The sequence below is a fragment of the Lynx rufus genome, unplaced genomic scaffold (genome assembly GCF_022079265.1).
Source record: "Lynx rufus isolate CCGP_SWC_20201006 ecotype Redwood Valley unplaced genomic scaffold, mLynRuf1.p SCAF_9, whole genome shotgun sequence".
Lineage (NCBI taxonomy): Eukaryota > Metazoa > Chordata > Mammalia > Carnivora > Felidae > Lynx > Lynx rufus.
The window spans coordinates 97,300,910-97,313,721 of record NW_025814897.1 but is presented as its reverse complement, the minus strand read 5'-3'; the positions used below and the strand labels follow the sequence as shown (position 1 = coordinate 97,313,721).

General features: G+C 51.2%; 1 protein-coding gene across 3 annotated transcripts in view; it reads right to left on the bottom strand.

Moving 5' to 3' along the window:
- The window catches only part of TSPAN18 (tetraspanin 18), a 186,651-nt gene that overhangs the window by 143,999 nt on the left and 29,840 nt on the right, over positions 1-12,812 (bottom strand). For all 3 annotated transcript variants that reach the window (XM_047071395.1, XM_047071396.1, XM_047071397.1), the window contains exon 2: positions 10,206-10,282. The gene's annotated coding sequence lies outside the window, so the exon portion shown is untranslated. The remainder of the gene's footprint in view (positions 1-10,205; positions 10,283-12,812) is intronic.

Below are 12,812 nucleotides of genomic sequence, written 5' to 3'. Positions count from 1 at the left end.
ATATAATTATACATATTATAACTTATAATATATAAATATAACAGACCTGCTGCACCTGTTATATTTTATGTCAGGCACTGACAGTTTTACAGTGCTTTCCTTCAGAGCAGGCACCCAGGACCTGCTCTTGGAGCTGGCTTCTCATCCTCATTCCGTGCCACTCAATAGCTCCCAGCACACTGTGAAAATAAGATCTGTCTTCCCCAGTGTCCAGGATGGGCTGCCCCCGGGCAGCTCCAGGTAGCCACCAGTGGGCACCTTCCCCAGGTCTCCAAAGACCCTGCATCCCCCATCATCTTCTCCATCTACACTCCATCACTCCCTAGATGATCTCCTGAAGGCCCAGGGTTTGAAATACTCTCTATAAACTATGATTTACAAATTTGTCTCTCCAACCCTGACCTCACCCCTGAACTTCAGGTTTGTCAATCCACCCACTTCTTGCCAACTCCCTTTGGATGGCTACTAAATATCTCAACTTAAAATTCCCCAAAACAGAACTCAGTAGGTTTCCATCCCTGTCCACCAAAGCCTAGCCCACCCAGGCTCCTGTCTACAGGCATCTGGTCTCTGGTCATCCTTGACTCTTCCCCTACCCCATCCAACCCATTAGTGACTCTGTCAGCTTTTTGTTGTTGTTGTTAGTGTTCTTTAATGTTTATTTATTTTTTTGAGAGACACAGCGTGTGAGTGGGGGAGGGGCACAGAGAGAGGGAGACACGGAATCTGAAGCAGGCTCCAGGCTCTGAGCCGTCAGCACAGAGCCTGACGCAAAGCTTGAACCCATGAACCGTGAGATCATGACCTGAGCCAAAGTCGGACGCTTAACCAACTGAGCCACCCAGGAGCCCCAGCTCTACTTTCAAAATAGATCCTGAATGTTTGGGCTTCTAAGCACCATTTGGTCGTTCCCGACCACTTCATCTTGTGCCTGGATTCTGACATCAGCCTCCATGCTGGTCTCCCTGTCCCCTACAGCCTGTTCTCTACCCAGCAGCCAGAGTGGTCTTGGTAACATGTAAATTTCACCCTGTCTCTTCCGTGTTTACTGGCTTCCCATCACACTTAGAATCAAAATCCACAGCCCTCACCCTGGCTGACAGCTCCTCTCCTTCCATGCCACCCTCACTCTAGCACCCTGGCCTCCTTGCCGACACTCCCACATGCCTAATGGCCCTTACTTTTGCCATTCCTTTCATCAGGAAGGCTCTTCCTGCAGACGAAACCAGGGCTTCACTACCTTCAGGTCTCTGCTCAAATGACATCTGCTCAGAAAAGGCCTTCCAAGTGCCCCTTAGCCAAAACAGCAAACCTTGGCCGCTCCCCGTCCCTTCCTGCACCTGATATTGCCTGACATTCGGTTTATTTGTTTGGTCTCTCTCTCTCTCTCTGTCCCCAAAAGGAAAACAAGCTCCACGAGGGCAGAGACTTTGCTGTTTTGTTCACTACAATATTCCCAGCACGTAGAGCAGTACCTAGTACACAATAGGGGCTCAATACATACTTGTTGAGTCAATGAATGTGGGCTCACCTTTGCCATTTGCCATCAGGTATTGCTGTCACCATACCCATTCTGCAGATATGGAAACTGAGAATCAGAGAACGGGCGGGGTTTACATCACAATCCCTCAGACAGCGACAGATCCACCACCAAAACATGGGCTCCACAGAACAGGAAATCAACAGAGAAAATAAAACCAAGAGCTGGTTCTCTGAGCAGACCGATAAAATTGGCAAGCCTCTAGCCAGGCTAAGAAAAAAAGAGAGATGATACAAATTATAAAATTATGGAAGAGGGGACACCACCTTAGTTCCCATGAACATTAGAAGGATAACAAAAGAATATGGTTAATAATTCTGGGTCCATAAATTCAGTAACTTAGATGAAAGAGACCAAGTCCTGGAAAGACACAACCTGCCCAAACTCCTACAAGAACAGACCACCTAAATAGGCCTATATCTACTAAATAAATTGAATCCAGAATTAATAACCTTCCAAAACAGAACACAGGCCAGATGCATTCACTGGTGAATTCTACCAAACATATGAGGAAGGAACTGTACCAGTTCTCAACAGTTTCTTCTAGAAGATAAAAGCAGACGGAATGCATGCTAACTCATCCTACGAAGCCAGCAGTAACCTAATACCAAAACCAGACAAAGAAAAGAAAACTGTGACCAAAAGCTACATACGGAGGCTCAGAGCAGCTTTTGTTCATAACTGCCAAAACTCGAAAGCAACCGAATGTCCTTCAGGAGGTGAACGGATAAATAAACTCAGGTGCATCCAGATACTGAAATATTATTCAACGTTACAAAGGAAAGTCTGACACCCGCTACAACACGGAGGACATTACGCGAAGTGAAATACGTTGGGGACACACACAGATACACAAAACCCAAAATAACCCCAAAAGACAAATGCTGTATGATTCCATTCACATAATAAGGTACTCAGAGTAGTCAAACTCACAGAGACAGAAAGAAGAGTGGGGTAGCAAGGGGCTGGGAGGAAAGGGGAATGGGGAGTTAGTGTTTAATGGGTGTAGAGTTTCAGCTTCAAAGGATGAGACGAGGTAAGGGACGGATCGTGGGGGTGGCTGCACGACAGTGTGAATGTATTTCATACCACTGAAGGGCACACTTCAAAATGGTCAAAACAGTACATTTTATGTTATCTGTTACTAAAATAAAAAAAAAAAATGGGGGGGGGGAATGAGCTACCAAGTCATGAGAAGACATGGGGGAAGCTCACACGCGTATTTCAGAGTGAAAAAAGCCAATCTGAGAAGGCGACATCCTGTATGATTCCAACTGTAGGACATTCTGGAAAAGGCAAAACTACGGAGACAGTAAAAAGATCAGTGGCTTCGTGGGGAAGGAAGGATGAATGGGCAGAGCACAGAGGATCTGTAGGGCGGTGAAGCCATTCCGTAAGATACCATAGTGGTGGATACGTGTCATTCTACATTTGACCAAACCCACAGAATGAATGTATGACACCAGCAGAACTGTAATGCCAACTATGGGCTTTGGGTGATGATAACGTGTCAACGGAGGTCCATCGTTGTAATGCAGGTACCACTGTGGTATGGGGTTGTCAGTAGTGGGGAGGTTGTACGTGTGCAAAGAGGGGGAGTATGAGAACTCTTTGTGCTTTCCCTCAATGTTGCTGTGAACCTAACACTGCCCTAGAAAATAAAGTCTGTTAAAAAAAAAAAAAAAAGGTTTCAGAGTCCAGAGTGCAATCTCCTTCCTCGATCCCACTGTGCCTTTCTTTCATAACATAACCCTACCCCTCCCCAGGAATGGGGACACTCTGGCGGGCCCCAAAGCACAGGGGATGGCATCATTCATTTCTTCTCGCATCAGCAGCTCTGTCTGCACAGGTCGTGAAACTACTCCCAGCTAACAGACGGCACTGCCAGCCGATCTGGACTCTTCCCTTTATTTTTAGGCCATTAATTAAAATCTATCATTTCACGCTTTTACCTAATAAAAGAGGCAGCTGGGTGCAGCAGCAGATCACCAGATCAGGCCCATCTCTAACACACCACAGCTGTGTGACCTTGGGCAAGTCATTTCCCTTCCTCTGTTGCTGACATGCGTCTGAAAATGGTGTTCCTGCTTCCTCCCTCCTTACCACACCTGGATATTTGAAAGCGCTTCAGCTGTGATTCACAGTGTGAGTCTATGTCATTAAAAAAATAAATAAATCCTCCTAAAGAGCATGTTCTGCTCGGTTTTGCTGCATGAACAGAAAAGCAGCAGAAAAGACTGGCTCCGTCTTTAGATGAGGAAAACAAAAACTTGTTAGTGCCTCCCCACGATGTCAAGGAGCAGTCGCCCCCCCAGAGCGGACGGTGTGCCTGGCCTGGCTCTCGTAGCCAACCGTGTATGGAGCGCGTCCCAGAGAGAGGCTTCCCTGGCTTTGTCTCCTTTCAGGGACGAAGTTGTGTATGGCCCAGGGGTGAACCTTCTTGTGTAAATTTAAAACAACTTGAAAAAGAAAGGAAGGAAAAGGTTTGGGATGGAAAGTATCCTCGACGGCAGAAAAAGACCAGGTTGCTGTCAGGAGTCACATGTGGACACAGGGCTGGCTTGAGGCCAGAAAGTTCTGGCAGACATTGGGCTGAGTGAGCAGGAAGCTGGGGTGGTGAGAACCTGTCATCCTGTCCCCTCACATACGTGTCCCAGCCAGAGAGTGAGGGGGAAGCCAGGGGGGAGAAGAGGCATGGGGACTGGTGCCCCATCCTGGGCTGAAACCCAAGGCTTGCACCCCATCTGTCAGAACTGCAGAAAAATGAACAGTTCAGGGGTTCAGATGGCACCGGTAATGATACCCACCCTTTCTGGAATGTGGACTCCTTCCCAGGGGGTGGGCTACGTACCTGATAGCCATCATCTCATCTAATCTTGACCATGAAGCCTGCAATTACAATGACTATCTTCACATAACAGGAGAGTAATAGAGTTCATTTGCCCAAGCCAGTAAGTAGCTAAACAATAGCTCTCAAGTTCATCTACTGCCAAAGCTATACTCTCCCTCCTGCATTAAACTGCACCATGATTTATAAATACCAGATGGAAAATGTGATGTAGATGGCAAGAGTGCATCCCTTTTCTACCTGGTCAACGAAAAGATGGGAGCTTGAGCCCAACAGGGATGCAGAAATCATTGGACCCAATGCCATCTCGGCTGCAGGAATAGAAATAAAAGGTCTGGACTGAGGGAGGTGATGGTCCTGCCCACCTTGCCTGGAGTCAGAACACGGCCGGAGCTCCGGCCTTGGCTCTGAGGGCTGAACTATAAAAGTGCCAAGTTCAGGCTAGAGTCCCCCCAGAGGAAGGTCAAGGGAAACAAGAAGTCAGGAGTCCACTAAGACCTGCATCCTCAGAGGGAGGCAGAGGTAGCCATGACCTCTCGGCAGCAGAGGGGAGGTGTGTGACGAGGGACAAGGATGTGGGACGGCAGCCTGGAGGGAAGGGGGTGATGCTTCTTCTCTGCAGGGCCACAAAGCAGATTAGGGGCAAGCAGATGAAGGGTACAAGAAAGTACATTTCAACTCAGCAGAATAAGACACTCTGACCCATCACAGCCCGCCCGGGGCAGCCCGAGGCAGCAGAGGCCACGGTGGAGGCCGTTTGCCCCAATCCCCCAGAGACAGTTGGGCAGATTCTCACAAGCACTTGGCAGGAATACAGATTCTTTGGGGTACAGATTCTGCCAAGCACTCAGTCACCTTTAAGCCCCTTCTAGCCTTTGCAGAGCTCACCTGTTGACCCTCGCTCGCAGCAGACGATACTGACCCTCCTTATAGAGGTTTAGTGTGGTCCTGCAACTTGTCCAGGGTCACACAGTGGAGCAGAGCTGTGACTAGTACCCAGATCTTCCCCCAAATCACCCTGGGGGTGGGCAGGAGGTTAATGGAGCTCACCTGGACCACTGGCTTCCACTCTCACCTTTGGCTTCTCCAAGGCCTTCCGAGGACTGGGGAGGATGGGAACATCTCCCTTACTAACTTCCCTCAATTCCATCATGACCTCTTTACCCTGATAACCGTGGCTTTGCGTCTGGACCGCATCCCGGCCACCCCGCACTGCCCTACATCATTGTGGCAGTCTCCCAACTGGCCTCCCTAACTGTGCCTCAACTTCCTCTAAAGACCAGGGACACTAGGGTGGGCATTAGAATCACCAGGGAGCTTAGAACATACTAAGACTCCTGGGGCGCCTGGGTGGCTCAGTCGGTTAAGCGGCCGACTTCGGCTCAGGTCATGATCTCGCAGTCCGTGAGTTCGAGCCCCGCGTCGGGCTCTGTGCTGACGGCTCAGAGCCTGGAGCCTGTTTCAGATTCTGTGTCTCCCTCTCTCTCTGCCCCTTCCCCGTTCACGCTCTCTCTCTGTCTCAAAAATAAATAAACGTTAAAAAAAAATTAAAAAAAAAAAAAAAAGAACATGCTAAGACTCCTCCAAAAGTTACACATAAACGTATAGTGATCAGGCGCCCGGGTGGCTCAGTCAGTTAAGTATGCGACTCTTGGTCACGGCTCAGGTCAAGATCTCACGGATCGTGAGATCGAGCCCTGCGTCAGCTGGCAGCTCAGAGCCTGCTTGGGATTCTCTCTCTTCCTCTCTCTCTGCCCCTCCCCGACTCATGCTCTTTCTCAAAATAAATAAAGAAATTTAAGAAAAAAAAAAGCTATAGTGGGGCGCCTGGGTGGCTCAGTCGGTTGAGTGTCTGACTTCGGCTCAGGTTGTGGTCTCACGGCTTGTGAGTTTGAGCCCCATGTCTGGCTCTGTGCTGAGAGCTCAGAGCCTGGAGCCTGCTTCGAATTCTGTGTTTCCCCCTCTCTCTCTCTCTCTCTCTCTCTGCCCCTCTCCCACTCGCTCTCTCTCTCTAAAAAAGAAATAAAACATTAAAAAAATTTTTTTAAAAAGCTATAGTAATCAAAACAGCATGATACAGGCTTAAGGACAGACACATTGACCAATGGAATAGAACCAAGAGAAACAAGTGTATGTATCTATGGCAAACTGGTTTTCAATAAGAGTGCATAAAGACTATTCAATGGGGAAAGAAATAGTCATTTCAACAAGTGGCGCTGGGGTAACTGGATGACCACATGCCAAAGAATGGAGCTGAACCCCTACCTCACACTATGTACCCAAATTAACTCCAAATGGATCAGTGATCTAAATATCAGAGCTAAAACCATAAAACTCCTAGAAGAAAAATCAGGGGGGAATCATCATGGCCTGTGGCACTGGATTTTTAGGTATGATACCAAAAGTATGAGCAACAGAAAAAAAAAGCAGATAAACTGGAGTCCGGGTACAGGTTCTCCTAGGGAAGCCAGGCTTCTGTCACCCCCTCCCTGCCACCTGCTTCCTGCTGTCAGATGTCAGCAGGAGGCAGATCCCCATGCTTCCTAGCAATTGCCTTCACTGGCTCCCTCAGCCTGCTGCAGAGGGCTGGCTGGGGAGATTAAAACCATCAGTGGGCTTCCTGTTCTCCCGGAGCTCTGAACTCTGTGCAAGGCTGGGTGGAAAACACAGGAGGGGGACCGCCGTGACGCCACGGGGTGATGCTGCGTGTCGTGCAGGGTGCCTCGTGGGTGCTGTGGGTACCTCTGTGGGTGCTATGGGGAGACACAGAGGTTGTACGGGTGCTGTCAGTGGCACCCTGGGAAGCCACGGTGGTGCTGTGGGGTGTGGTGTAGACCTCTATTGGTGTGGAAGGGTCCCGCATGGGGGGCTTTGAGGGCACCATGGGTGCTGTGGGGTGCTGCGGCAAACACGTCATCCTTGGGGCAGGAGCCCCGTGCTTAGGTCTTAATATGACTGCTTTCTAGACATGAAACCTGGAGTAATTTACAACTTCTCTGAATCCCAGCTATCCTCATCTATATAAAGCTTACTAATATCTGCCTCTTGGGGCATAGGAAGGATCAACGATTATCTACAGAAAGCACCCAGTAAATGTCACCAGGAGTGAAGTATAAACCATGGGATAAAGGCTCAGGAAGAACTGTTCACACCCAAGGTGGCCCCACGCCCCAGGGTGTCAGAACGGAGAGCTGACACAACCCAGGCCCCATTCTCGGCCCTTTTTTAGACCACGCGCAGAAAGAGGTATGTGTCTCCAGGGTAACCTCACTGTTTGGTCCCAAACACCGGGCTCTTACGTCCCAAGAGCCTGAGCCTCTTCAAGGAGGTCACCTTGGAAGGCCACATTATCCCAGGGGGCTTGCTGTTCAAAGCAAGCAGGAGTGTCCTGCTGGCGGTTTCCTGGGCATGCTATTTGCCCATTTTATAGATGAGAAAACTGAGACTCTGGAGACAAAATCACCCGGAGTCAAGCAGCTACCCAAGAGCGGAGCTAGGACCCAGCTTCCATCAGTCTGGCCCCAAACCCCAAAAGACACTTCCCACAACAGCACACACCTGTCTGCCCGTTGCTTATGGTCATCTTTGTATTTTCCCTGTGACTCCACAACATGTATCTGTTTCCCAGCTAACGCGGGGGGCAAGGCTACATCACTCTGCTCCCTTGCAAACTTCTTGAAGGTAAACCAAGAACAAAAGCACCCCTGCTGCTTTTTTCTGTACTTAAAGAGATTCTCTCCTCTCAGACACGGAGCCCCACGGCTTCCCCGATAGAGAAACATCCCTAGCAGATAGGTCCTGGGGAAGTTAAGCTTTTTCCGACTCGCTTCAGCGCCTTCTCCTGATTAAGAAAAGCGTGCGGGATCCTGGCTCTGAGATAAGGCAATGGCTTCCTGTGGGGGGCAGGGCAGGCTGCCAGGAGGCTCACAGTTGAGATTATGGCCCAGGCAGCTGGCAGGACAGGGTGGGCCACAAGGCGCACGGGACTTCCGCTCCTACGCCACCGTTGTCTGGGGCCCCGCCTGACCTGGCTTTATCTGCCTCTGGGAGCCAGCCACCGTGCCTTGGATCCTGGCCTGAAACATCCCGGCCAGCCTGCGGCTCACTCCAGAAGTGATCGGATGAGCTCAGAGGCCAGCGGAATATCAGATCAGTGTCTAGGAAAGTGGCCGAGTGCTTCCCAATCACAGCACCAGAAGCAGCTGGAATTGCAAATGCCATCACACGGTTGGGTGCAGGACTCCCCAGCGTGTACCCCCCATCGACTCTCGCAGCAGCTTTGGGGTGCGAAGGCAGGGGGAGGGGTGTGTAGGGGAGGCTTCCGTACCTCCCTCATTTCATCTTCTCCCCAGAACAACCCCATGGATAGACGTTATGCTCCCCTTTTAGAGATCAGAAAAACAGGACCTGCAGAGACTTCATGATGAGCCCAAGGTTTAAAAGCAAAAAAAAAAAACCAAAAACACAACAACAACAACAACAACAACAACAACAAAAACCCTCTAGGCTAAGGAAACCAATCATTTTTATGTCCTTTCAAGAAATGCAATTTCGAGGGGTGATTTGGCTTAAAGGATTTTGTTAACCTTAAGATTCAAGTCACAGAGTCACTCAAAGGAAAACACACAAGAATTGTATGTTGAATTGTATTTGAAGAGGACTCTAAATCTCAGCCACAGCTCACTCGCTGCTGTGTGACTTTGAGCAAGTCACTTAACGTCTCTGAGGCCCGATTCTCTCCTCCCTAAGATGGAGGTGATTTTAGTGCCAAGACCACAGAGCCACTGAGAGACTGAATGCTGGTGCTTAGCACTGCGCCTGGCAGGCAGAAGCCCTCAGTCAGGGCTTCCGTTGTTGATCCGACGCTTCCGATCGGCCGGGACCCAAACTCAGTCCATTGGCACCTCAGACTCTGTGGTCTTTCCACTGAGGGTCTGAGGCACATCCTTTGGCCAAACCTGGCAGTCAAATCTCCCCAGAGCTTTCCAACGCCCTTCCTCTCCGCAGCCCTCCCAACCCCCGACTCCCTTTCTGCCTCTCTGCTGCTTCACCACACCCATCACTTCCTCAGGTCCAGCCCTGGGCTGGGAGCCTCAGAAACTGAGGCCGCGAGGGCTGGAACAGAGTTTCAAGCCACTGCTGCCCATTTTGCTGGCGGGAAAATGAGGCCCCATGAACGAAATGGCTTATCAGGGCCCTTGAGGCACAACGGCGGCACAGACTGGGCCAGAGGACAGATGTCCTGGCTCTTCATTCAGGAACCTTCCATCAGGCCACCCGGCCCATCACCAGTTCTGGGATCGTGGGGCAGCCCCAGAAGCTCCCAGAAACCTAGAAGCAGACCAAAGACTCTTCCATTCTCAGTTCCCTCCTGGAGGGTGAACCGTATCCAAGAGTCCTGAGATGGACGGTGGGGATGAGGGAGTCATTCCAGAAAGTTCTCTCCTTCTCACAATCCCAAGATCATGGTGCCTTCCCTTAGAGGGCTCACTGCCTCCCATGCTTCAACCCTCACTTCCTCAGACGACCCCGAGGAGCAACCGTGACGGGTGGCCGCCTCATGGGGCAGCAGCCAGCCCCAGTGAGACCCCACCTCAGCACCTGCCTCTCTCTCCTCACGCTTCAGGTGTCCTCCCCAACCCTGAAAAATGTCTGGGGTGGGGACAAGAGGGAAGCCGCCCTTTGCTTGCCCTTATACCCCAGCATCAGCGGAAGGCTCTCTCACTGAGCAGTGGAGGGTTTGTGGGGTGGGAAGAGCAGAGGAGAGAAGATCAGACTCTCATGAGAGTAAGACGCCGCCATGTTGCCAAATCGTACCTCTTCCAATTGGTGTCTGTTCCTTCCAGGAGGGTCGGGATCCTCTTGAGGTCTCTCTCTGATGGCTTCAGGATGAACTGTGGAAGGAGAAGAGAGAGACCTAAATTTTCAAAAGGCAACGGCTCGTGGGGCACGCGGCTGCCGGGGGCGGCCTCAGTTAGGTGCGCACCTAGCCGCCGAGGTCCTGCTCTTCTCCCCAGAACAGCCCCCTGAACAACCCCTTCTGTCTCTGCAGGCACAGAAGCCAGACGGGCATCTTCGGCCAGAGAGACAGAACTCAGCCCCATGAGGCTTCCAGGATGGCGTCCCCAGAGCCTACCGACCGGAGCCCGTTTTCAGCCTTCCGAAGTCAGCCCAGGAGCCTGGACAACGGGCACGTGATGACATCACACACGCTAACCACAACATCGCATCACATTTCTTTGCTCCTAGCTACAACATTACCAATCTGCTGTGGAAACTCCGTTTTTCTCAGGCGGAGGTGGGGGGGGGGGAAGGCTTTCTGAGTAATTTTGAAAATGTGAGAGACAATTAATCACTGCTTAATGAATGCAGGCTTTTTGAGGCAGACCAATACTTTCAGGATCTGGGATCCGTGAAGAGATAAATAATAGAGAGGACAGGTCTTTGGTAGTGAAAAAAAAACAACTCAGCCCCAGCGTGCAGGGGCCAGAAGTCCGGCCTCTCCCCCACTTCCTCTGTCAGTTTGACGAAGAGTCCCCAGGTCACAGGACAAGGATCAAATTCGCCACGTCCAGGCCACATACCTGCCAGCCAAGGCTGAGGCCAGTCCCGGGGGGGGGGGGGTGGGGGGCGGGGACCGGCTTGTGCACACGCACGGCTGAGGAACAAAAGAGCAAAACTTACAGCAGAGACGGGATAGCCGAGCCCCCTGACCCCCAAACCTCCCAGACTCCTTCTGCTCTCAAGGACCAGCCCACACAGTAGAAGGCCTGGTCAAATTCCGTGTTGTTTCAGATGATGACAACAATCCCGAAACCCTCTACAATCCTGTGGGACACTATCCCCACTTTGGGGACGAGGGCCATGAACCCAGAGGAGTCAGATAACTTGGCCAAGGTTGTAAGGGCAAGATGGGGCAGAGCCAGCACTAGGAGCCAGGTTCATGGGAGGTCAAACCTGGTATAGCGGGAGAGCAATGAATTCTGGGTCTACGCCACAGATCCCATGCATGGATGAGGTTCCCAGAACTCCCCGCGAACTGATGGGGAACAGGGCTTGGCCAGAGGATGTGGCCTCATTTGGGCCATCTTTGCCTCAGATGCCCACCCAGGCAGAGTTGGCCCAGGGAGCCTCACGTATCATGGGCCAGACCGAGGCTACAATCAGAGGAATCCATGATCTGTATGCATGCACATACACATGTACGTCCACAGACACAGACATACGGGGAGGGATATGGAAGTATATGCATATATTTTCCACTTGTAATTACGAAAGTGAAAGTTCTTCCTTATCAGTTGCAAAACGTCTGTAATATGACCTGGTAGGCTTTACTCCCTGTACTCACACGTGTGCGGGAGCATGCGCCCGTGTGGGCCCACGGGACCCTGCACACATGGGACCTTGCCGCCCACGGTTTCCACCCCCCCGCTAACAGGACCACCTCTAAGGATATCTAGATCTTCCTGAATTTTCTTCACAGCTGCTCAGTGTCTCTTAGCAGGTGCGGACAGTACCTTATTTACCTGCCCCACCTTCCCTATAAGGCATGTTTCCATTTCCAGCCATTGCAAGCTTGTGGCGGTGATCCCTTGCCTGCTTACATCACCGTGTGGGAATGCTGGTGCAAGTCCGCAGCCCGGACGCCTGGACGTGGGATGGCTGGGCCGGGGCTCTGGACGTGGCCACATGTTGAATCGATTCTGACAAACAGCCTTCCCCGAACACTGGATCAACTCCCCTCCAATAGCAGGGCAGAAAGAGCTCCTTTTCTTGGATGCAGATTTGAACCCAGGGTTCTGCTGCCTGTAGAGTTTCTTTTCCCATCACCTCCCAGATGGCTGGGAGGCCAAGTACCCTGGACAAAGGGAGGAATTTACTTCTTGGCCCCCGCAGATGGCCACTGTTCCACTGCCTGGGGACATGTCTGAGGAACTCGCGCCCACCTGAGCCGGGAACTACATTTACGGGCTCAGAACTGATAATGAGCTTTTATGAGCTCTGGGGACCACGGGGAACACGTATTAATGTCAAGTGTGCCCATCAGCCACGCAGCCCAGGTGAATGTCACCCATTAACGAAATTAAAGGCTGCAGCCCCATCAGGAAGAAGCTGCGGGCTGCGTGTCAGGCAGTGTGGGCAGGGCCTGTCAATAATAAAATTACTTTACAGGCTTTGCACTCCTGAGCCTGAAGCTGTCTCCCTCTCCGATGGAATTCTGCCTTCCTGCAGTCTGAGAGGAGATTAGTTTATTACCAGTCTGCCAGGAAAGGCAAAATCCAGCACTAATCCTAATTCCCATTTAAGCAAATCTGCATTATGTGAAGGAAACCAGCTGGGCTTGGAATTTCTTCCCCCCTCCATCCCCTGAGATCTCATTCCATCCCCCTCCTCTCCACAGGAGAGGGGGGGTCACCACAGATG